At 38.8% G+C, this 22,542-nt stretch overlaps 1 protein-coding gene across 1 annotated transcript in view; it reads right to left on the bottom strand.

The window, feature by feature from the left end:
* The window catches only part of LOC116850059 (heat shock 70 kDa protein cognate 4-like), a 48,488-nt gene extending 26,333 nt beyond the window's left edge, over positions 1-22,155 (bottom strand). The window contains exon 1 of the mRNA XM_032827870.1: positions 22,098-22,155. The gene's annotated coding sequence lies outside the window, so the exon portion shown is untranslated. The remainder of the gene's footprint in view (positions 1-22,097) is intronic.
* Positions 22,156-22,542: the final 387 nt, after the last annotated feature.

Genomic DNA, 22,542 nt, shown 5'->3' with positions numbered 1-22,542 from the left:
AATGTCACCCCAATCGATTTCTGATTGCCATAACCGGATTACACACGCAACTATATTAATGTAGTTTATATATCGGATGTTTTCCGGTCGGGTACAAAAATTTATCAGTATTTTAATCGGAAATATCTGTTTGTTAATTTCTTATGTAATAATTTCTCTCAGTGCGATTTGTCGATTATTGTAGTGAACTAATATTTTAATCGATTAATACCCGGCACTGGTCTTGTCAAATGAGAGATTCAAGAAACTGAATCCGCGAGATGAGCCGCGAGACGGACACATCTAACGCTCTAAAAGCGCGCTAACGACGCTGGGGGAACTTTGATGCGGGATTCGCACGGAGAAAAATAATTTTGCTCTTTTAGCAAAATCGTCGTTGCTACTGCATATTCGTAGTAACATAAAAAATTTAGTTGACGTAACTAATTTTACAAATTATTCGTTATCAGAGCAGAAGTAGTTTCGTTGCCAGGATAGAAAAAATTTGTTGAGTGTGTTTATCCTAAGAATCACGTTAATTTGCTATTGATGCAAAACAATGTATCCTTAGCAAATTTATTTGCTATCGGAGCAAAACTGCAACTGCTTATATAAATCCATCATGGTTCTTATAGTTAATATTTTGTAGATTCAGCAAATTATATCCAGCAAATAGTTATTAGTACTCTTAGCAAATCTTTCTGCTGCCATATAATGACGAAAAGATTTCGCCGGGCCAACAAATTATTTTTCTTCGTGCGCCAAACATTAGTCGCAAGATTCGCATAATACCGCGTTGCGGGTGATCATCGGGAGCGTTGTTGCCGGACTGCTTAGGGGCACTTTTAAGTTCATTCGCATCGCCTGATTACGGGATTATCCCGCCAGGATCGGCTCGCAGTCTGCACGGGACGTCGGATTTATAACTTTAATGCCAGCGATAGAGTAGCATTATACCGCTCCTGGTCTGCTCCGTCTGCCCTGCGCGGGGCTAGACCGCATTTCTATCCGCGAAAATAATCGAGATTTATAAACTTTTGCGCTCGCGACCGCGAGGCCGGCGAGTCTCGACGAATGATGAAAACTCGGTCGTGTCCAGCGAGTACTACCGCGAGTGGTTTCTTTATACGCACCAGGGATGGCAACGACGGCGCGTACGTATGTTTTTGCTGGACGCGGCCGTCATTCCGGGGCCGCCGTGACGGAAAATGTAGTTGAGACTGCTCGCCATCACACACGGAAATCGACCACTATGTAGACGGCGGCTCGCGACAGTCGCGGCGTGGTCGCAGGATTAGAATGCGGCTCCGCCGTTATGCATAATCGAACACGATCAAGAGCGTTATCTATTTGCGACGCGAGGCAAAGCGCGTCTCGTTAGATCACTAGATTCATTATATCTCGCTTAAATCTAGCTTGTCCACGTTTTTTCGACGTATTTCTTACATCGTTCCAATGAATCCTTTGAAGTCCAGTGTGTGTAATTATGTACATCCACTTTAGATCCTCTCTTCAAATTTTTTATATTAATAAATTAATTACTCCGTCAGTATGATACCATCGGTCCACCTTAGATAGTTCCTCGTTCCAACCCGTAATTTGTCTGCTGGAAAAAGCCAGTGTGGTGATCTTATGCAAAATAGAATCGTTCGCTCGAAATTGTGTGTATGTGTGTGTGTAAAGTTTTTCAAAAAAAAATTGTTCTTCAATTTCTTATCAATGTCATCATAAAGGTCGCTACTTATACTCATTATCGTAGTTATAAAAAATATATGAATATACAGAGTGTTTTCTAAGTATATGTAAAAAATACAAGAAATGTTTACTCACATCAAAATAAGAAAAACTTTCATATACTTGGTGTCTCGTGTGTGACTTTTGGATATTGGAAAATTATTTTGAGAATTCTGAGCATGTTACTAAGGGAGCAGAATCACATTAACTCAAATTGTGTGGTGTTGAGCGATTATATATTAAGAAATATATAACATATATTAAGAAAAAGATTCATATGAATATATGTCCTAAAAAGCTTTGTTTCCAAAATATACTACCAGAACGAAAAAATAATAATGAAACAAAAATACTTAATTTTGTGAGTATTTAATACAAGTAGAATAGATTATACTTTGAGATGGTTTTCACCTATCAAAAAATAAATTGAAAACTAAGATTATTATTATTCCTATCTTGCGCATAGGCTAGAACCGTCCATGTTCCTGCAGGTTGTTCAGATCATATAGTATTAGTATCTAGAGCATATTTTGAGAACATGCTTCCCTGTTCCTTCGGCAATTTTATATAGTTTTTTCAAGTAATTTTCGTGTTTCCAAAGATGTATTTTCGAAAATAACGTCGTATGCGTATCTCGCTCAGCACCGTCTCCTGGATAACAATTTGAGTTATCGTGATTCTGCTCCCTCAGTAACATGCCCAGAATTTTTAAAATAATTTTCCAATATCCAAAAGTCGCACTTGAAACACCAGGGATAATTCCTTCACTCTGTGAGTTCGTTTGATTGTACAATTAAATTATATGTATTCAGAAAATCGTTCTCTCTTTCTCTCTCCTTCTCTCGAAGATTAATTTTATTCAGACCACAAAACTTTTCATCAAGTGCGTCTAAAGACTACTTTATGAAGACAAAATTTTACTCGAGCGGCATCGATGCCTGAATCTTAGAGTTTTAGCAGAACGCAGCAAAGCTGCTCTGAATCAGCCACGATTCTTAAATGTTAAACGCATTCGAAATCGTCACGGTCGATCGACTGGAAGGAGTGCGTGCACAATAGTACAATGTAGACTTTCTAAGCGTTCTACCTTCCTCCCTCCTCCCTCCCGCCCGAGCCGTTTAACAACGTCGTTGACACGCCGTCACGTCGCGTCGCGTAATTAAAGACCGCAATTCTGGAGCAACGTGTGTTCTTTACCCCGTGCTGGCGCGATACCGATCTTCACGTATCGCACGGCGCTCCCTCATGCGCCGCGTGTGCGCGACGATGCGCCTTGAGCGATTCGAATTACGTTAATTAACGAGACGAAGTTACGGAGCGAAAGGAGAGAGTTTCCGCGTCGAATCGTTCCGCGGAAACAATGCGCGCCGCGCCAGAAGCCGCCGCCGCCGTCGCTGCCGCTGCCAACTCGCGCGCGCGCGATTCTGTCCAGTTTTGGGTATTACGAAGTTACCGTACGTACGTTATGTACATACCCACGTGTATCCGCATACGCGGAGATACGCGCGGGAGTGCGCGCGTAGTTCCCATGACTCATCTCATTACAGAGAAACCAGATCCTCCGGCACAATGCGCCGCTGCTGCACGCGACAACTCGGCGAGAACGCCTCCCTCCCCCTCCCCCTCGCGCACGCGCGCGCATTCGTTCGTAATTAATTACACGCGCGTGCACCGTCTCTGCGACAAAGTGCAGGGCACCTACCTACCTACCTATTTCTACCTACCGCCGATCTACCCCCGTCTACCTGTGCCTCCCCCCGACCTGTGCCTATACCATACCTCTACAACCCATCCACCTATGCCCGCGGTTTTGTAGAGATAGGTGCGTGCAAATCGGCGGGAAATAATCAAGGCGCGCTCCGTGACGGCGCATACTTAATGCGCTCTGATTGAGTGTCATTAGCGAGCGTCGATGAGTGCGGTCGCGGTGCTGGTGGTAGTGGTATGCCCCGTCGTTCGCCGGAACGCCGGGGACTCGATCAGCCCGCGTTACACTGTTTCCGTCGCTTTCCCGCACGACGCGATCCTTAACGAGCGCTATTAATCGGGTTATGAAACCGGTAAATCTATAATTAGGGAAAAAAAACTGCCGGAATGCGAGGCATCTGCGCCGCAGCGCGCGAATCGCCTCGCGTAAAAGAGGATGTGACCGATTACTAATGAGTCTGTCCAGAATAATGAACAGGTAGAATTACATTTTTTTCTTTGTCTTTCTCTCTCTCTCTCTCTCTCTCTCTCTCTCTCTCTCTCTCTCTCTCTTTTTCTCTCTCTCTTTTCATGTCCACCGCGCGTAACGTTCGTGTTTCAAAAATAGCGATCCCCGTCGGTCGTAAAAATAAAATATTATAATAGCGGTGTGTATAAGGCCGACCTTTATTTTTCCGCCATGCGCTCGTGTCGCGCGACGACTCGTAATACGTTACGTCTCCCTTGTTCTTTTTTTTTCGCTAACCGAGCGATATCAGTGATTCATCAGTGGCGTGTGTGGTGAGAACGTGTCGAATTACTGCGTAAAATTTCAACAACGGACAAGGACGCATTGTGAAAGATTAAGCAACGAATAATAATAGACCAGCAAGGTCCAAAGGACTTTAGCGTGTGAATTTTGAAAGCACGCGCATGATGACAGATATGTAAAATTACTATTGGATTTAAAGTGACACTCACGGTGAAATGACGGTAAAATGGTGGTCTATTGGTAATTTTGGTAAAATCCATTGTTTTTGACAGTTTTATGCATAAATAGACTGTATTCATGTTTTTTACATTAATGCATAAAATAAAACAACATTTTTCTTGTATTGTTATTAAATGTACATCTGACATGTCTTTCAGATAAAAGGAAGGAAACTATTTATAATCTTTCGAGAATATTAAAATTCCCATTCCTTAAAATATTATTAAAAATTTTCAATTATTTATATATATATATATATATATATATATATATATATATATATATGCTACAGCCTAGTCGCTAAAATAAGGTAATAAATGAAAATGCTGTAAACCTGTAAAAACTATTATAGTCTGAACAATATAGATTAAGAATATAGATTAAGACTTTCACATCTTATTACACCTTATTACGCCTTCTGTTTTGAAAATCTTAATGGCTCTAACCAGGGATAATTGGTCATACTTGGTCCCTATAACGACATATCTTTCTTTATAAGGCTCAGTTATGACCAAGATAGGCAAATCTTGATAAATAAGCTAAAACTTTATAAATAAGCCATAAATTAATATTGATGTGGATGTTTCAAAATATAGGCATGTTGTAGGATCCAAATATGGCCAAAATTCGAAATGGAATCTCGCAAATAAATTGATGCTTACATAAAAACTCCAAACAAGATTTGTGCTAATCAGCCTTGATCAGCGATACTCAGCCAATTCCTGAAATGATTTCAGTGAAGAAATAATTATTCACTAATAATTAATACGTGTGTTGTATGTTGTGTGTGTGATCGATAATTATAAAGCAAATATCTTGATATGAGAGTTATTATATTTTAAATAGTAAATATTAAGAAGTAAGTATTAAATAGTAAGTATTAAGAATAAGTATTTAATCTAGTTAGACGTACCAAGGTAGAACTTAATCAGATTTACAAGTCTAAGCGTTAATTTGTAGGAGCGTTATGTCTCTGTATAAAACCTAAGTGGACCTGTCTTTATAAAGTATTGATAGAAGTAGAGAAAAACTGTCTGGACCCTTTTAAATCCCCGCTTTAAATTTCCAGACGGGCATGTGGCCAGCCGGTTCTTGGAGCCCATAAAGGGACTTCCATAATAGGTGAGATCCGCCGCAGTGGCTGACGCTATCTACGCATCGGTACATTGTACGCCACGTCGTGCCATGTTCGATGTTGTAATCCCATTTCTGTCACGATACACAGCGCGTAATCAGCATCAACGATATCGACTCCGAGGTGACCTTTAAGCCCGTTAAACGCCCGGCGATGTCCCGTAATGTATTTTTCACGGCACGTCAAACATTAATCTTGAAGTTTTTGCGAAGTTTTGCGAGCGCTCTCACTGCACAAGCTCACTGTGTATTCCAATTTCGTTACTTTGTCTCGCGGCGAGGTAAGTGCTGTATATAATCGCGGGTGTTTACTTTTTAAAATTAAACAGTCAGAGAACATCGCACGCGAGAAAGAGGGAGGAAGCGACTCGGAAGAGGTACGTCCGCGGTGTTTGCAGAAATTACATTAAAACTTAATATTTTCATACGTGCATACGCACGAGTCAACGACGTAAATGTTCCGCAAGGAAAGTGACCACCTCCGGCCGGGTGTGTTTGTCACGTAATTAAATATGCTCCGCGAGGAGACGGGGCATATTTTTGTCAATATTTATGCCGCTCCGCGCGCGCCGAAAAATGAGAGTCCACTCCTGAGGGAATACGGAAAAGAGCGGGACGCAACGAGAGCAGTAAAAAGACTGATAAAGTTACTGCACAGCCACTGAAATAAATGTCACGAGTTAGTTACTGCCCCGTGAAGTGTACTGACCGCGCACCCACACACCTTTACGTGCACACAGCACACGTGTACGCGTGACATTCGCATACTCGTTGTTCGGCGCGGCGCGAACTTAACGCATAGCACATTAATTCATCTTTTTCCTTACTTCCGCGCCCCGCCACTGCATAATTTAAATCACGCTTTACGTCGACCTTTATATACCGTGATTGCGACACTTGTTTAATTGCATTTACATACATTTGCAATCACCGCGCATAACAAGCATGCTTCGGTGATAGCACAACGCGATTGTCCATTAATAAATCATCAGATCACGACGAAAGCCACCGAAAAGCTGCGCTTATTGCCATCGAAGTTATTCGATGCGTGATTCACGCTGTAAGGAAAATACGCGGGAGAATTCTTCAGAAAATTCCGAAAATCGCAGGATCGTGATCGTGGCGCGAAGCAGTTACTACCTGATTTGCTTAAAGATTCGAGTCGCAATTGCGAGAAGCAAGCGCGAGATTGCAAAAATTCCTTTATCGCGGCGCGGGAATGAAATTCGCCGGTGCGCCCTGCGTATTGTTTCCGCCACTTATTTTTACGCTTTCTCTCTATATGTGCTCCTCCCCCTCTCTCTCTCTCTCTCTCCCTCTTCCTCTCCCTCTCCCTCTCCCTCTCTCTCTCTATCTGTCTGTCTATCTCTGTCTTTATCTCTCTCTCGTCCGTGAGCTATCCGATGCATGTAATAATAAATGTCGGTTTTATAACGATAAGGTAACGTCAAGCATGGGCTCGTTTCTTCGTGTGCGCTCTTCGGCGCGCATAGTCTTCCCTCTCCTATCCCTCTCGCTCTTTCTCTTTCTCCTTCGTTTCCTCCTCTCTTCTTGCGCCACCTTGTTTCTCACCCCCGCGTTCTCCGCCTCCTCATTTCGCGACGGTTACAAGCGGGACGATCGATACTGACGCGTAGCAGCGCGTTAACCGACTGCGTGGTCCCGTTAATGTCCTCTGGGCAATTAGCATAGGGCTCCTAATTAAAAACGCTCCGCGGCTTAACTGAGTGGTCGAACGTGCATATGCGTGCGTACGTGCGCACGCGTGCGTCTGTCTGCATGACGAGAATAGCGCTGTCTTTACAGGTGCGAACATGGGCTCTCGCGACCTCTCATTCTCGAGCGCGCCGAAGTCACACCTGTATATCGGCATTTAGGCATTTTTTTATACTGGATTGATCCTCCTAGTTCGTGCGGATTTTTAGATAAAGTTTAGATAAATGCATTTTATTCTGGTTAAAAACAATCTTAATGATGTATGCGTCATTTTGCTTGACAATCTTCTGCCGTCTTTCACGTAATTTCATAATTCTTCTCTCGTAAGACTCTTGTGCTTTTCTGGCGAAGCCAGAAACGTTCCAAGACATTCCTCACATCTTCTAAAGAAGTGAAGCTTATACCATCAAGGAGTTCTATAATGAGCGAGACAGATGATAATCAGAGAGGATAGTATCGAGTGAATATGAGTGGATGAGGCAAAACAACCCAACCAAACTCTAACAATTTTCACGGAAGTAGAAAAGCATAATGAACTAGAAAAGCTCATTATTGCCTTCTACTTTTAAGCTGCAACAAACACACACACACACACACACACACACATAACTGCAACTTCTTTAAACAGATTACCACTCATACCACAAAATATAATATGCTCTGAAGTGTTAGCTATCAAACCATATGCATAGATAACTAATTATATACGGAATTAATACCGACTACTTAACAACAACATTCGAATGCCAATTAGACAAGAATTCGCATGAACTCACAGATCAACCTAATATTTTCCAACACGCTGAATTATCTGGCAGCTCGAAACATCGCTAGAAGAGGGAAGTAAAATTGCTGTCATTATGGTGCCTTGTAAAGGCGCGGGAGCTATTTCAAGATTTCGGCGTATAATATGATGTATACGCGACAGCTAAAAGAAACAGAGAGAAGTGGAAAAAAGAAAAAAAAGTCTCCCCGTAATTACTAATCGCGCCGTTTCAATGGCGCGCGTGCGCGATTAAAGAACTTTCCGAGAGAGAACGTTATTAAATTCTGAGAGGACCGACGTCGGAGATATTCTCAAGATGAATCCCGACGAGCGACTTGGCAGTGACAGAAAGTTTCGCGCTCTCCTACCCCTTAAGAAGGAGAGGATTATTATATCGTAGATTACTCCCGTTTAATGAAGCAATTTCAACGTGTTTAATTAACTCCGCCTAAATATTCAGACCTGCGTCCCCCCGTCGGTTAAAAATGCGTCTCTCGCTTAGTCGTTATCGCGCTTAATGAGTCCCCGTCGTTTATCGCACGTGTGTGTGCGCTAGCATCAACAAATATTTACCGCTCCTTTCTCTCTCGCGCGCGCGCGCGCGTAACCCACGTCATATATTTATTATTATAGGTCCCGATCACGTCGTCGGGGCGCGCCATCGCGGCAACCGAAGAAACATCGGGGTTAATTCTACGATCATAAATCCCATGATCTACGAGCGCTCGGGATGATAACGCTTCGCAATGTAAATGTTGTTCAGCATCAAACATTTGTACACTGAGAGAAATTATTCAATAAGAAATTAACAAACGGATATTTCCTACCAAAATACCGATCAATTTTTGTACTCGATCAGGAAACATCCGTTAAGAAATATCAGTTCATAACTTAAACGGTTTTTCGGGTAAAATGCTATTATATATATATGATCAGAAGTTCGATTAAATTTAATCGGATATCCTGATCGGATATAAAAATTCGTCGGTATTTTGGTCGGAAATATCCGTTCGCTAATTCTCCATCGGATAATTTTCCTCAGTGCAACATTCGCCGATATCAGTAACATAGTATGTTAATAGTATCTCGCGCGCGTAATACTTGTCGCGTGTCGATTGCAATATCTAATCACTAGCTTAGTCTTTTTTTACTCGATTTCGGATCTCCCGGCGTAATCATTCTGACCGCTGATAATCCCACCAAGTGATATGACCTTTAGGTTACATAATTCGCGCGAGATCAATACTGGAGCATGCAAGAGCCAATATTAACGATCTCCGAAATATGCTGGTAAATATTTGGCGGCTATGCCCAAGCCCGCTTGGCTCAAGGATATCGTGCTTATACGAACGTACGCGTGTGTATGCGTGTGTGCATGCGTGTGTACGCGCGTGCATGCGGGACACACACTGACGCGTATTTGGACCGGTTCGCTTGGTATACGCATCCCGCGATCGGCTTTTGGCGCCTCCACGTCAGAACGGCGAATGTCCACAGTCGATTTGAACGGTATTACGCCAGAAGCGATTTCACCAGAGCTTCCAGCGTAATTGATTCGCAACGGTTATGTCATCCTCGAGGAAACCGGAGCAGTTCGCGAGAGAGAGAGGGAGAGAAAGAGAGTGAGAGAACGCTTTCGACTGTGGCTCAAATGTGATTCGCACATCGCAGATTCACATAAATCGGTCCATATGCTATCATTTCTTCGCTCTTGTTTTACAAAGAGACAATTGTTTTGTCGTACATAAGACTGCGAGGTGTGCATAGACAATATCGACCCGCTTGTTATAAGGAATTCAACGTACACGGAGAAAACTTTTATGATTGCTATAACCACATTCTATGTGATTAGAATAGAAATTTATGCAAATTTAAGTTATATGGATGTTGCATTAAAAATTGCTGTTGTTGCATGACATGTAGCTCTTACAATCATAGTTCTTATGATATGCAATAGTTAATTAGTGCATTCTCATGTTGCTTCAACTGAAAGAATGTTGCTGTTTCTCTTGCGAATAAGGGAGAGCGGGTCTTGATGGCTTCAATTGCTCATATGCTTTTTATAGTTATTTATTTTAAGAAGAACAGTGAATATATATACAAAATCGTGAAATGGTCCCTTTAGAACATAGATATTTTTCCTTGAACTTCATTACAATTGGAATAATATTATACTTAAAAATAAAAGAAACTGATTTAGTAGTAGTCATTTTCAAGCCTCCCAAAATTTTGCATTAATGTTCTCTATCGTACGTGAGTAAAGCAACATATTACTAGTTAGAATGAAGTTTCTTGCAAGTATATGATGTACTGTTTTAGACAATAAAACCAATTTTCATTCATGGAATGATTGAAATCGTGCATATGGGCGGACGAGGTAAAGTTGGCCCATAATTAAACGCCGGCAGGAAAGCTGCCGGGAACTCTCGCGGTGACCCCGGAACTATTAACCAGGATACATATTTTATGCGTGGCCTTCTTTACCTTGCGCTACTAGGTAACTGAACCCAGTATCAGGGCAAGATAATCATGTGTTACTGTGTGTTTGTATTTTAATTATTATAAAACAAAAATAAGTCGTCAATGATGTCTTAATCAGAAAATAGAAATATGATGTAGTAATTTGTATGTTATAATATTTTTATTATAATTATCTTCATCATATATTAGCTTAAACTGCACTCTACTGCCTAGATTATCATAAAGTGTCAAGGAGATGAGTCAGGAGGAAGGAGTGTCCAAGTTTCATGGTAGCCTATATTTTCCTCAGGTTACTAAGTAGAAAGTAAGCAAGCAAAATTTGATTCAGTTCGGTCAAAGAATTTAAAAGTCTATAGGCAACATATATACAGACAGACAGATATTTTATTTTATATATGTAACTATACAAATAAAAGTGTGAGAGTAAAAATAAGGATAAGATTAGCACTTGATTATACACGAGTTCAACAACAGTGAATAATATTTGATATAAAAATATAAATATATACTTAACAATAATTTTTAGCATGGAAAATATTGAATTTAATATACAAATTTTTTATTGTTAAAAGTACCCTGATTACATGGGGAAAATATTGTAACAAAAATTATATTAAAATTATATTTCTTTTTATAACGTTTTTCTATAAAGCTGGACTGTACTAAAATTATAGCATAAATTACTATAGACATAGTAAATTTGATGATTTATCTGGTATACGATATAAAAACAATTTATGTAAATATAATAATTCATATAATTATAATAAGTTTGTGATAAAAAGTCATGTGCATAATATTTTTCAATAAACATATAGTAATATCGGTCATCATTTTGTATATAGTCCAAGATTATAAAAATATTGTTGTATCTTCTACTACAATATTTTCTCCGTGTACAATAAGCTTGAGTGAGTATGTATTGTGTGCTTGTTTGTATGTCAGAAACGGTCATTTTGTAAAAATCTAATAATGTTAGTTAATGCTGTGTGCAAAATGAAGGCAGAGAAAGGCTTTGTTCGATCCAAATTTAGTTCTGGTGGATGTTACGTCATACATAACGCATTTAAACGCGGCACGCAAGGGCGGATACAGATGTCAACACATCATGCGATATCGCTTTGACCAGAAGAGGAAACCGCGTTTCCGCGTTTGCGTGGAAACCCATGCGGCCACGGCAGGGACAAACGGATAAAGCGGCCGCAAGCGAAACCATGCCGCTAGATGCGGACGAAGTAAAAAATGCGACGGGACGGCCGAAATGTAAAAGTGGGCCTACCTTTCCCGGACATTACGAATTATCGAATGAAAGGAATTCAGCTAACGTATACACGACATTCAACCCGTTCTCTCGCTCGCTAGCGTGATCAACTGTCTCGAATTTTGAGATATCCCGATTTTTGTCTCTAAAGGCGTCCCGGAAGAACCTTAGGCGGGATACCATTTGTCTTCATTCTTCACATAATATAAAATAAATAATATAAAATCTTATTATTATTTATTATTTATGTGTAATGAAAAAGAAAAGTATTTTCTATGTTACTTTCTTATTGCTTATTGCTTTTATATTTTTTATGCTTTGATAATTATTCTTCAATTATGTCTTAAGAATTGTATCAGTCTAATTTCAGATTAATGGATTACGCTACATATTACGTTACGGCTACAGCAATTTGTGTACGAAGACCTTTAGAGCTATTTATTAACAGTTGTCATCTGAAACTTATCTCATGTGAGGCACTCGGATTTTTGTTTAGAGTTAGGTCTAAGTTTTCCAATTAAATTATATGATGTGACACTTATATCTCTAATTGTGATTCAATTGAAAAACTCTCATCTAAGTCTGGATTCAAATCTGAGCGACTCGTCTGAAGCAAGTTTCAAGTAGTGACTGTTAATACAGGTTTAAGGGTTGGTCGCACCCTACTCGCTCGGCACGCACTAATCGAATCCTCTTTGTTCGGGCAGTGTGCTTCCGCCTTAAAGGAGCGTTCTTCCGCGTAGCTGGCGCACTAACGTCGATTTACGGAGCGTACGCTTCCCCGTATCCGTGCCCGGGTCAAGAAGCATGAATGAAACTGCAGTTATGTAAAACCGCGGCCGTGGCGACGGTACGCGCGCGCATGTTGTGCAATTAAGATCCTAAGAAGTGTGTCGAGTCGCGCAATTAAGGGGCGTCGCTTAACGACAGCGAGGGGAAGCGCGAAGACGAGAGAGAGGGCGGCGAAAGAAATTGTCTGGGGATTGTAGAAGCCGTGGATAACCTGGCGAGGTCATGAGAGAATACGCGTGGCGATTTCTTCCCGGTCGCATAGGTCTCTGTTGCGAACTCATTAGTATGCCGGCTTGCCTGATTTACCACGAGCGCATTGCAGATACCGCTCCATCGGTCGTTTTATCGTCGGTTACAACGTTGCGATAAGGAATATTGCTCGCGACATTTAAATCGCGCGCAAAGAAAAAAAGGAACGTATACACGCGTCTGTGGGATACGCGCGCAAATTCTTGAGATACCGATACGTCGGCCGAACGTGTTCCGATAACCGAAAACGTAAAAACAGATCCCGAGAAATTATAAAGGCCGGTTGCGCAGGACGAGATACGTCTCTTCTGCTCCCAGCTCGCTTATCGCGCCTTACATTGCAGGATCTTCTTTGCAAGATTCAACGACACTTCGGTTAGTTAACTCTAGAACACCACACTTCTTTCGAGTCCAGATTTCACCACGCAACCATTTTCAATTATCAATACTTCCTCGAAAAGTGGATATTTTCTAACTTTTTTTTTTTAATTAAATGCCTAAATATCAGGAATACGCCTATATCATTAATTAGGGGGAAATTACGATAAATTCGGCGACTCAAACTATTTTTCAAAAGTATTTTGAATGTGGGAAACACAATAATGAAAACCAAAAATCGCTAGGACTGTTTAATTTTGAGATTTCTACAAACATCTATTGTTGATATTTGTTTATGTACAGAAACATGTGCTATTGTGTTTCTTTTTTTTTTTTTATTTGCGATTTCCAATACATACATGTACAGGAATTTTTCTAATTTTTTTAATATTCATTATTTTTAGTATATCATAGATTTATCAATTTAGTCAGACAATTATTTTGATATAGATCTTATATTTGTCATATATTATATTTGTCATTTTATATATTTTTTTTTTATTTGTCATTTTCTTATATTTGTCATTTATATGAATAAAAAATCTTAGATAAGCTTTTCTGTTTAAAGTTATATTAAATTTTAGTTATAAGTTAATTTATAGTAATTATTTTAGAAAAACGTAGCACACAAATTACTTAAATCTTAATATATGTTATCATAAACATGATTCATAGTAGACACATAGTTAAGAGAGGAACATCAACTAAAATAGATATTACGACAATAAGCGCTAATGTTATTGACACAAGTAGGGTTAAGTTAAAATTTTTTCGGGGGTAAAATGTGCAAGAAGAATTATTATTCCTTCATGTTTTTCAAATAGTTTAATATGATGCAGATAGAAAGAGTAGCATACGCAATTTTATCCAAAAGCCACGCTTCGTTCACGGCCACAGCGGACAATAACGTAATGTGCGAATTATCACGCTTGCGTAAACTTAAACACCGGGCGTTTTTTCGGTCGATTCATATGTGCGACTCATATGGACACATCCACGAACGTCAACGAATTACGGCTCGTGCGCGCTATCGCGATCTCTTATCGCGACTCGATCTGATTCGATGCATCTCGGAAGCACGACTCACCGCGAATCTCCACCGCGCCCGTCGGCATATGCGTGTACATAAACATAAGTGTCTACTGGCGCGATATCACGAGCCGAGTATTCGGGCAATTAGCAATTACGGATAATCTCCGGAGCGATCACCTAATAGAGCAGAATGTTATTGTTGGTAAACTAGGCGAAGGATGCGCGGCGCCGTCGCCACCGCCGTCGCCACCGCCGCCGCCGCCGCCGTTACCTCGTCCTTTCCCCGATTACCATAAATGGTAATAGCGCACTTATTCGTGCGTCGGCGTCGGTGCATAGCCTGTAACCGGGCTCCGCTTGACGCGTGCACGCATACATTTGCGTGCCAAAGAGATCCGAACCACGCTCCTGAAGTTTAATGTGTATATTACCCGCGAAAATGTATGCATCGACGTCCCCTTGAGCGGAAACGAGCTCGCGCGAATCTCCCGATATATAATGTGTCACGTGTCTTACCGCGTAACTTCGTCGACTAATTTGGCACGTAACGATCTCGAGCGGCGTTCTTTGCAAAATCAAACCTACGCTGCTGAAAGAAGACTTTCGTAACAAACACCAAAATTTGGTGGTTGTTACTAAATTAATCAGTCAAATAATGCGTGCCTAACATAAAGTAATAATTAGGAAATAATTTAGTTTACATAAAATAAATGTATAATTCTCAGAACTAGAAAGATTTAGTTGCTTAACCTATACGCTGAGAGAAATTATTCAATAAAAGATTAACAAACGAATATTTTGAAAATTCTAATAAATTTTTGTATCCGATCAGGAAACACTCGATCAGAAATATCGGTTCATAATTTTTTCATCAGTTTATCTGATGAAATGCTATTATAATCGGAAGTATTCGATTTTAAATTTAATTGGATATCCTAATCGGATATAAAAATTCATCGATGTTTTTTGATCGGAAATATCCATTTGTTAACATTTTAGCGGATAATTTCTTTCAGTATATGTTTAAGTCATCAAACTAGATTCTAGAGGTTTAATAGCAAATCTTGGCAGAAAATGAGATATTCGTTAATTAGTACCAAAACTTGTGCTCGATATGAAAATCTTTTGTTTAGGTAATGTTTTATTTAACTTAAAAAATCTTATTATACTATTTAAGCTATTTTAAGATGTCTATATTTTTGACATTGCGAGAAATTATCTGATGCAAAATTAACAAACATATATTTTCGATCAAAATCCCGATAAATTTTTGTATCCAATCAGGAAATATCCAATAAGAAATATTGGTTCATAATTTTTTCATCGGTTTATCTGATGAAATGCCATTATGATCGGATATATATGATTAAATTTAATCAAATATCCTGATCTGATATAAAAATTTATCGGAATTTAATCGGAAATATTGTTAATTTTTTATTACGGATTTTATTATATTTGACATGACGTATTGTTTGGAGCAAATTTTGATAATTTTTTTCCTGTTTAATTCATGATAATTATTTTCCTCGTATCTCTATCTCGTCAGTTCATATGATAAATATGAAATAAATAAATATAATATTCCATATGAACCCTTTATAAGGGATTTTATATAATGCTACAATGTTTAGTCGTATCCACAGAAAAACCTAGCTATATATATATGTAGAAATCTTTTTGCAAATTTTACATATGTATTTTTAAGCTTCTAAATTCAGTTGTAAAAATACCACAATAATCATTGAGATTTTCCAGAACGGAGCAAACACACGATTCAGTATGTACAAAACTACAGATTTTGTATTAGATTTTGTATCAGTAATCATTGTAAATATTTTGAACTCAAAATACCAGTTTTGAAATTTTTTATCGTTTTTTGTCGCACATTGAGCATCCGATTCTTGGATGTACTTTTCTTGCATGTACTTTCGTTGTGTAAAAGTATTTGCAATTCTGTGCAGCCAATAGGACGTAAACTTTGCAGAAAAACCGATATTTTGTCGTTTAAGTTCCCAAGTATGGCATCTCATCAACTTGAACAAAGTTCTGGTAACTTTAACCGGAATTCTGATTCGTTCATATTTCACCAGACATTTGGTTAATGCAAGACCGAATCTTGTTTTTCGCGTATCCTTGACGGGATCCTCTCATGTTATGGTCTCAAGGGAATCCGCCCGAAACCAAAGAAAAATATCCTAGAAAAAAGAATTCTAATTGCTATTCCGTGAAGCTCCAAGGCGGAGCGATGACGATCACACTCTCCGCGAAAGAAGCAAGGGGCGATCGATAACCCATGCGTCATCGCGGCCGTGGACGCGCGAGAAGGGTGCGAAGTGCGAATGGCTAATTAGTGTTTCGACGTGGACGTCAACGTCGGTGGATCCTCCTCATCCGGACACCGTGTATCGCGCAATACGGCTCCGCGTGTCATGACGAACGCGAATCCGATCCGACGCCGGTTAACCCTACGCACATTCTAACGGACCTATTTGCAAATTGGTTTTCCCTCGACGTGGCTGAGTTGTCGGCCGGCGATAAACGCGGATACCCGTTCGACGGATGAACGACGTGCGTTTGCCTGATTGGAACTGCGGCCGTCGCGCGCGCGGGATGGAATTGATGAGGAAGACGACGATGTCCGTCCCGTGCGAATTTATTTCCTCGCGGTGGCGCGGCGGCAGCGGCGTCGACGCTCGACACGTAGCCGACGAGCGTCGACGCCGTCGCCGCCGCCGCCGCCGCTGTCGTTGAAACGCGTCGAAGTCACGTCTCCGGATGGTTGCGTTTATTCCGCCGGTCGGTTACCGGCTGCCGACTACTTGGAGGACCGTAAAAGTGCCTCGTCTAGAGAAAACGGTATAATAAGCGGCACAACGTGGAGACGCAGCGTCGCGCGACAAGTCCGATGAGGCTAGATGGAAATGTGTGTCACGTTTCATATCGTTTGTAGCCATTTATGCGTGTCGAACAAGTATATTTTATTAGCGACAAATTTAGAATATTAATGGTTTCCGTTAAGTTAAAAGTTAGAAGTTTTCATTTAGAATATATATAAACAGGATGTCCCAGATCACCTTCACAATTTCTCGTGAGGACGTAGAGCGGATTGAGATGAACACAAAAGTCTCATACCGTTTCGCGATATTCGCAACAATAGTCGAAATATTAATTAAAGAAGATTGATGAATGATCACGCGCGATATGGTAGATGAGCTGCAGTGGTGCCATCTGCCGCTGTATACTTATACATAAAGTCAAACTGAATAAAAAAGTCCTCTACCATTTTGCAAATGACCACATAGATTTTTAGGTATTAATTAAAGGAAATTTGCACATTATGATACACAATCATGTAACAATTTTCTTTAATTAATATCTAAAAATCTATGTGGTCATTTGCAAAATGGTAGAGGACTTCAGTTTGACTTAATGTATAAGTATATAACAACACCAGACGATGCCACTGCAGCTCCTCTACCATATCGCGCGTGATCATTCACTAATCTTCTTTAATTAATATCTCGACTATTATTGCGAATATTGCAAAACGGTATGGGACTTTTGTGTTTATTTCAATCCGCTCTACGTCGTCACGAGAGATTGTGAAGGTGACCTGGGACATCCTGTATATAGGATTACAGGAAATAGCACTTTGCACATAGAGCTCTTTTTTACGTGTTTTGGTATTTTCTTCTTAGTTTTAGAAGAATCCTCTTGTGACCATATGCACAGAAAAAACATCTGTATTAGCGTAACGGTAAATTTTTTGTTACTTTGTGAAATTGATTGACATTTATGAAATATTCCGGAAACTTTAGTTTTCCTTCTGAGAATAGATAAGTAACCATAAAATTAACTGGGAAAACGATGCTGATGTATTGTTAATGGGGTAGAAGAAAGACCCTAAGTATATCCTCTTACATAGAAACAAATTTCGAATAGCTGAATAGCGCACGTGCGATTTGACGAAAAACTCGCTGACAAGAAAGTTAGTTTGTTACATAGTTTTGTTACTGTAATCGAAAACATTTAAGTGAACATTCAGCTGCATTAATATTCGGTTGAGGCAACTGAAAGCAATTGGCTGAGTAGAAACCTCCTGCAGAAATCTTTCTGTTCTTATAACCGAATTTTTCATCTGGTTTCCAAATAACAGAAAATTCAGAAAAACTAATGGAGTTGTTTTTTCTCTAATAACGCAATAACAAATTACATGTTTCTCAAAAATGATTAACTAATATCTGATAAATATCTGAAAAGTCAAGGCGCTAGTAATTATTAGCTACATGTTACATATTATTAGTACAGATAGTATACCGGACTAAGTCTCCTGATCTCTCGCCGCGGAAATTTTCGTTGATGTCAGGAGCGAGAAAACGCACACTTAAAATTCTTGCGAAATACGCTTAAATAAAAGTATAAGATTATAAAGTAGCCGTCGGAATCAATTGAACTTAGTTGTAAAATATACTTCTAAAGCTTTTTCTTTGCAACAATTAATAAATAATTGTAAAATCAGCGTGAAATTTAACTTTCTATTTAATTAACTTTTTCTCATAATTTTGTCATATTAATTTTATGGTTACTTATCTATTCTCAGAAGGAAAACTAAAGTTTCCGGAATATTTTATAAATATCAATCGATTTTACAAAGTAACAAAAAATTTACCGTTATGCTAATACAGCTGCTTTTTCTGTGCATGTGGCCACAAGAGGATTCTTCTAAAACTAAGAAGAAAATATCAAAATACATAAAAAAAGAGCTCTATGTGCAAAGTGCTATTTCCTGTAATCCTATATATATATTCTAAACGAAAACTTCTAACTTTTAACTTAATACTTTGAAAGAGTATTTCTTTTCTCACGAACAGGAATAACATTCTGCTTAGAATATTTTTCTTTTAACATTAAAAGAATCTTCTTATGGTATAAGAGGATTCCGCTTAAGAATGATATTATATTGTTTTAATTATTGAAAATTATTCAGCCATTTATCATCGTTGCTTTCGTCGCCTTACATCGCGTGTATTAATTCTCTTAACCGATGCATATATGTTCCGCTTTAAATAATCGTGCAAACAGTTATGTAACATATAAACTTGTTTTGTATTATCTTCGCTTGATGGACGATGAGTTTCTTCATGGCCCATCGCGTAAGAGTGCTTGGTGTCCATCGCACGCTTGTCTCCACTAAGTAGGTAACTTTACCCTTGATCGAAAGAGAATGTGCGAAAAAGCGACGGGGAGCTTCTTATAGTCGCGTCGGATATGTTTTATTCTGAAATGATTAACGGCTGTCGTGGAATAATTTATTTCGCTTCACGCGATTGCAATCGCATTACGCAATCTCTAGCCTGGCAATTGAGCTAAAATATGTATATTCTGATTTCTTTTTTCTCATCAGAACAACACATATAACATAATAATATAAAAAAAGTTTACACAACAAAGATATTCTTCTACAACGATCATGAAAAATAAATAAATATAGAACCGATACAGATTGAGTTATACAACAAAAGCGTAAACAAAAACAACTTGTAAGAAACATCACGTTACAAAAAAAAATTCATACTACTTATATTATTATATTGTAATAAACGTAATTATATTCTCCATAGTAGTATTCATTTTGTCGTTTTCTGACTCTCTCAAATCAAAATCAAAATCATATTTTTAATCGTAAATTATTGTTATTCTTATACGACATATATCACGCGATATATCATTGAACCTAAAACACCGGAATACATTTAAATAAGAAACTGGAAGGTGTCAGCAGTTTTTATCATAAAAAGTACGAAGTATCGCTTGACCATTCTTTTAAATGATACGCGCGCGTCATTTTAGGACGTAAATTAATATTATACAACGTCAAGCAATCTCATCAGCTGTATGTAGCGCTTTATCAATTACATGCTAATTTTAACATGCGATCGTTTAAACAAAATGTTATGCGCATTTATTATATAAAAATACTAATTTTAACTGTGATATATATAATTGTAATATATTAAAAATTTTAAGTAAGAGGTATTTCGACCAATAATTGTACAATTTTGTATGCGCGCTACAATTGTGTGTACACGAAGCGAATCAAGTAGCAATGGCGCTGAAACGAACGAGGTTTGATCGCTTAATCATTAATGAAAACATTAACACTTGGGTGATCTTCATTCGCGGAACGTTGGACAGGTTAGGTTAGCCGGTTGACTCATCTTACTCACGCCGGAAATATCAATGTCGATCGTATGATATTCCGCGAGTTCATGAATCATCGCTGCTGCGGCCACCACAATGGTATCTTTATGAAGAGAATGACTCGATGGGACATAAAGACATTCATTTTGCAATGTCTCAGAATTGATAACCGTCTTTATTTCCGAAAGCAATATGAGAATAATATCGCCGTTGAAGAGTTACACGAGACACAGCGACGGACAAAAATGAGACTACCGCCGAGCATTGCATGTTCCGCACTACGTTGCGTTATTAAAATCGCCAGCAACCCCCTGGTAATATCGTAACGTTTGAAATCATTATACTGACAACTCCGCGCTGCGAAATCAAGTGGAATAATTAAAAGTCTTGAATAAATGAAACGACGCAATTGCTTTTCACTGACACAAAATCGACAGTTGCCTTTTTACTGAACTTCTCATGAATTTTGAACAAACCTTTCCGCGTTTGCTGATAATTTTACAATACCCATTTATTTTATCATCGTCGAATCATTATGCCCGCATTGTTCGTTACACAGCGTCGGTTACTCACCATTATAAAAGTTACAGTGAATATATATTCTATGGAAATGCAGATTGTGCAGTAATAACGTTTAAGAGAGAGGAAAGTCGTTTAAGGTAAAAGCACCAACCACTGGACTTTGGTATTTAATTCCGTACATTCTTATTGTTTCAATCTTCAAATGCGAATAATTAAATGTTCAATAAAGAGTATACAGAGTATTAAAAAAAAAGGAATTCAAGACTTATAAGGTGAATAAATCTTACTATATTATTACCTTGATATTTACAAAAGATGTTTACGTGTCCTCTTTCAAAAACTTCTAGTCTTCTTCGAATCAGCTCCACGAAAAGTCGTACGGCTAAAGTATTTCCATTGGCAAGACATGAAATGCATGTCTGTCATTTCTTGATTAGAATTAAAATAAGCAAATATAATTGAAAGAATTTTCTTGTTACGTCTCTTAGATGCGATTATTGATCATACGGACAAATGACCATACTATACTTAAGCAAGATGATGACGTAAATGTAGAAAAATAAAATTCTATTTTGAAAAAGACCAGAAACTTTCAAAGAAATTTTTAAATTTTGAAAAAGGACGTGTAAACATCTAAAAACACAAAATACATATAACCGCGCGTGTAGAAATCTTTCTGCAAGCTTTTCGGATATTTTTAGAATTTTGAATTTAGATACAGATATAAAGGTACAACAATATTCTTCAGAATTTTTTTGTTTGAAGCAATCACATTTTTGGTATGTATCAGTTGCGAAACTTTTGGATTAGGCAAATATCACGAACTAACTGAGAGCTCTTGATATTTTACATTAAAATTTTTTTTTGTTTTCGTTACATATTGAGCAATGTTTCTATTTATTCTTGCACGTACTTTCATTACGTGAAAGCATTTGTAATTTTGTATAACCAATACGTAAACTTTGCAGAAAAATATCAATATTCTGTCGGTAAAGTTTTCAGCTTGAGTATTTCCTTAAAGCTTGATCTACAATGTGTTCTTTGCTTCCTGCTTCTTTCTCTTTATCTCTTTCTGACTCAAACCTTAAGCTTTAAGCCACAAAAAAGGCAGAAGACAAGAAACAGAACGCAAAGAACATATTGTAGATCCGGCTTAATAGCAGTACTTTTACCTTAGAGGGAGTTCGACGAGTTGATCGCGGAAATGATGATATCAACTGCTTGACCTAAAAAGAAAAGAGCATCTAAACGCGTCATCACGCACGATACACGTCGTATACGACGCAAGATACGTCTCGAGTTATTCTTAGCGCGCGCTGCGCGATACAGGTTTCTGTAGGTCATTCAGAAAATGCGTACCTATAAGGCATGAATCAGCTTTACTACGACCGTACGCGTACACGTGTTTCTTATATAACAGTCCTCTCTTTCTCGCCGCTCTCGGCGCGATAACATCGTGTCGTATAAAACGTAAATGCGCGCATTCGTACATTCTGATTTCTTCACGTATTTGACGAAATTGCTGTGTTACTCGGACGAACGTAACGGGAAGACGAGGTTTCAAAGGTCGTTTGCGCGTCTTTTGCACAAGCTACGTGATTGTCGCCGATCTCGAGT

This window comes from Odontomachus brunneus, unplaced genomic scaffold, assembly GCF_010583005.1.
Source record: "Odontomachus brunneus isolate Ranch 3 - 2012 unplaced genomic scaffold, Obru_v1 Obru_scaffold_133, whole genome shotgun sequence".
NCBI classification, from domain to species: domain Eukaryota; kingdom Metazoa; phylum Arthropoda; class Insecta; order Hymenoptera; family Formicidae; genus Odontomachus; species Odontomachus brunneus.
The sequence above is the reverse complement of the archived record's forward strand: the minus strand, read 5'-3'. Positions and strand labels throughout refer to the sequence as shown.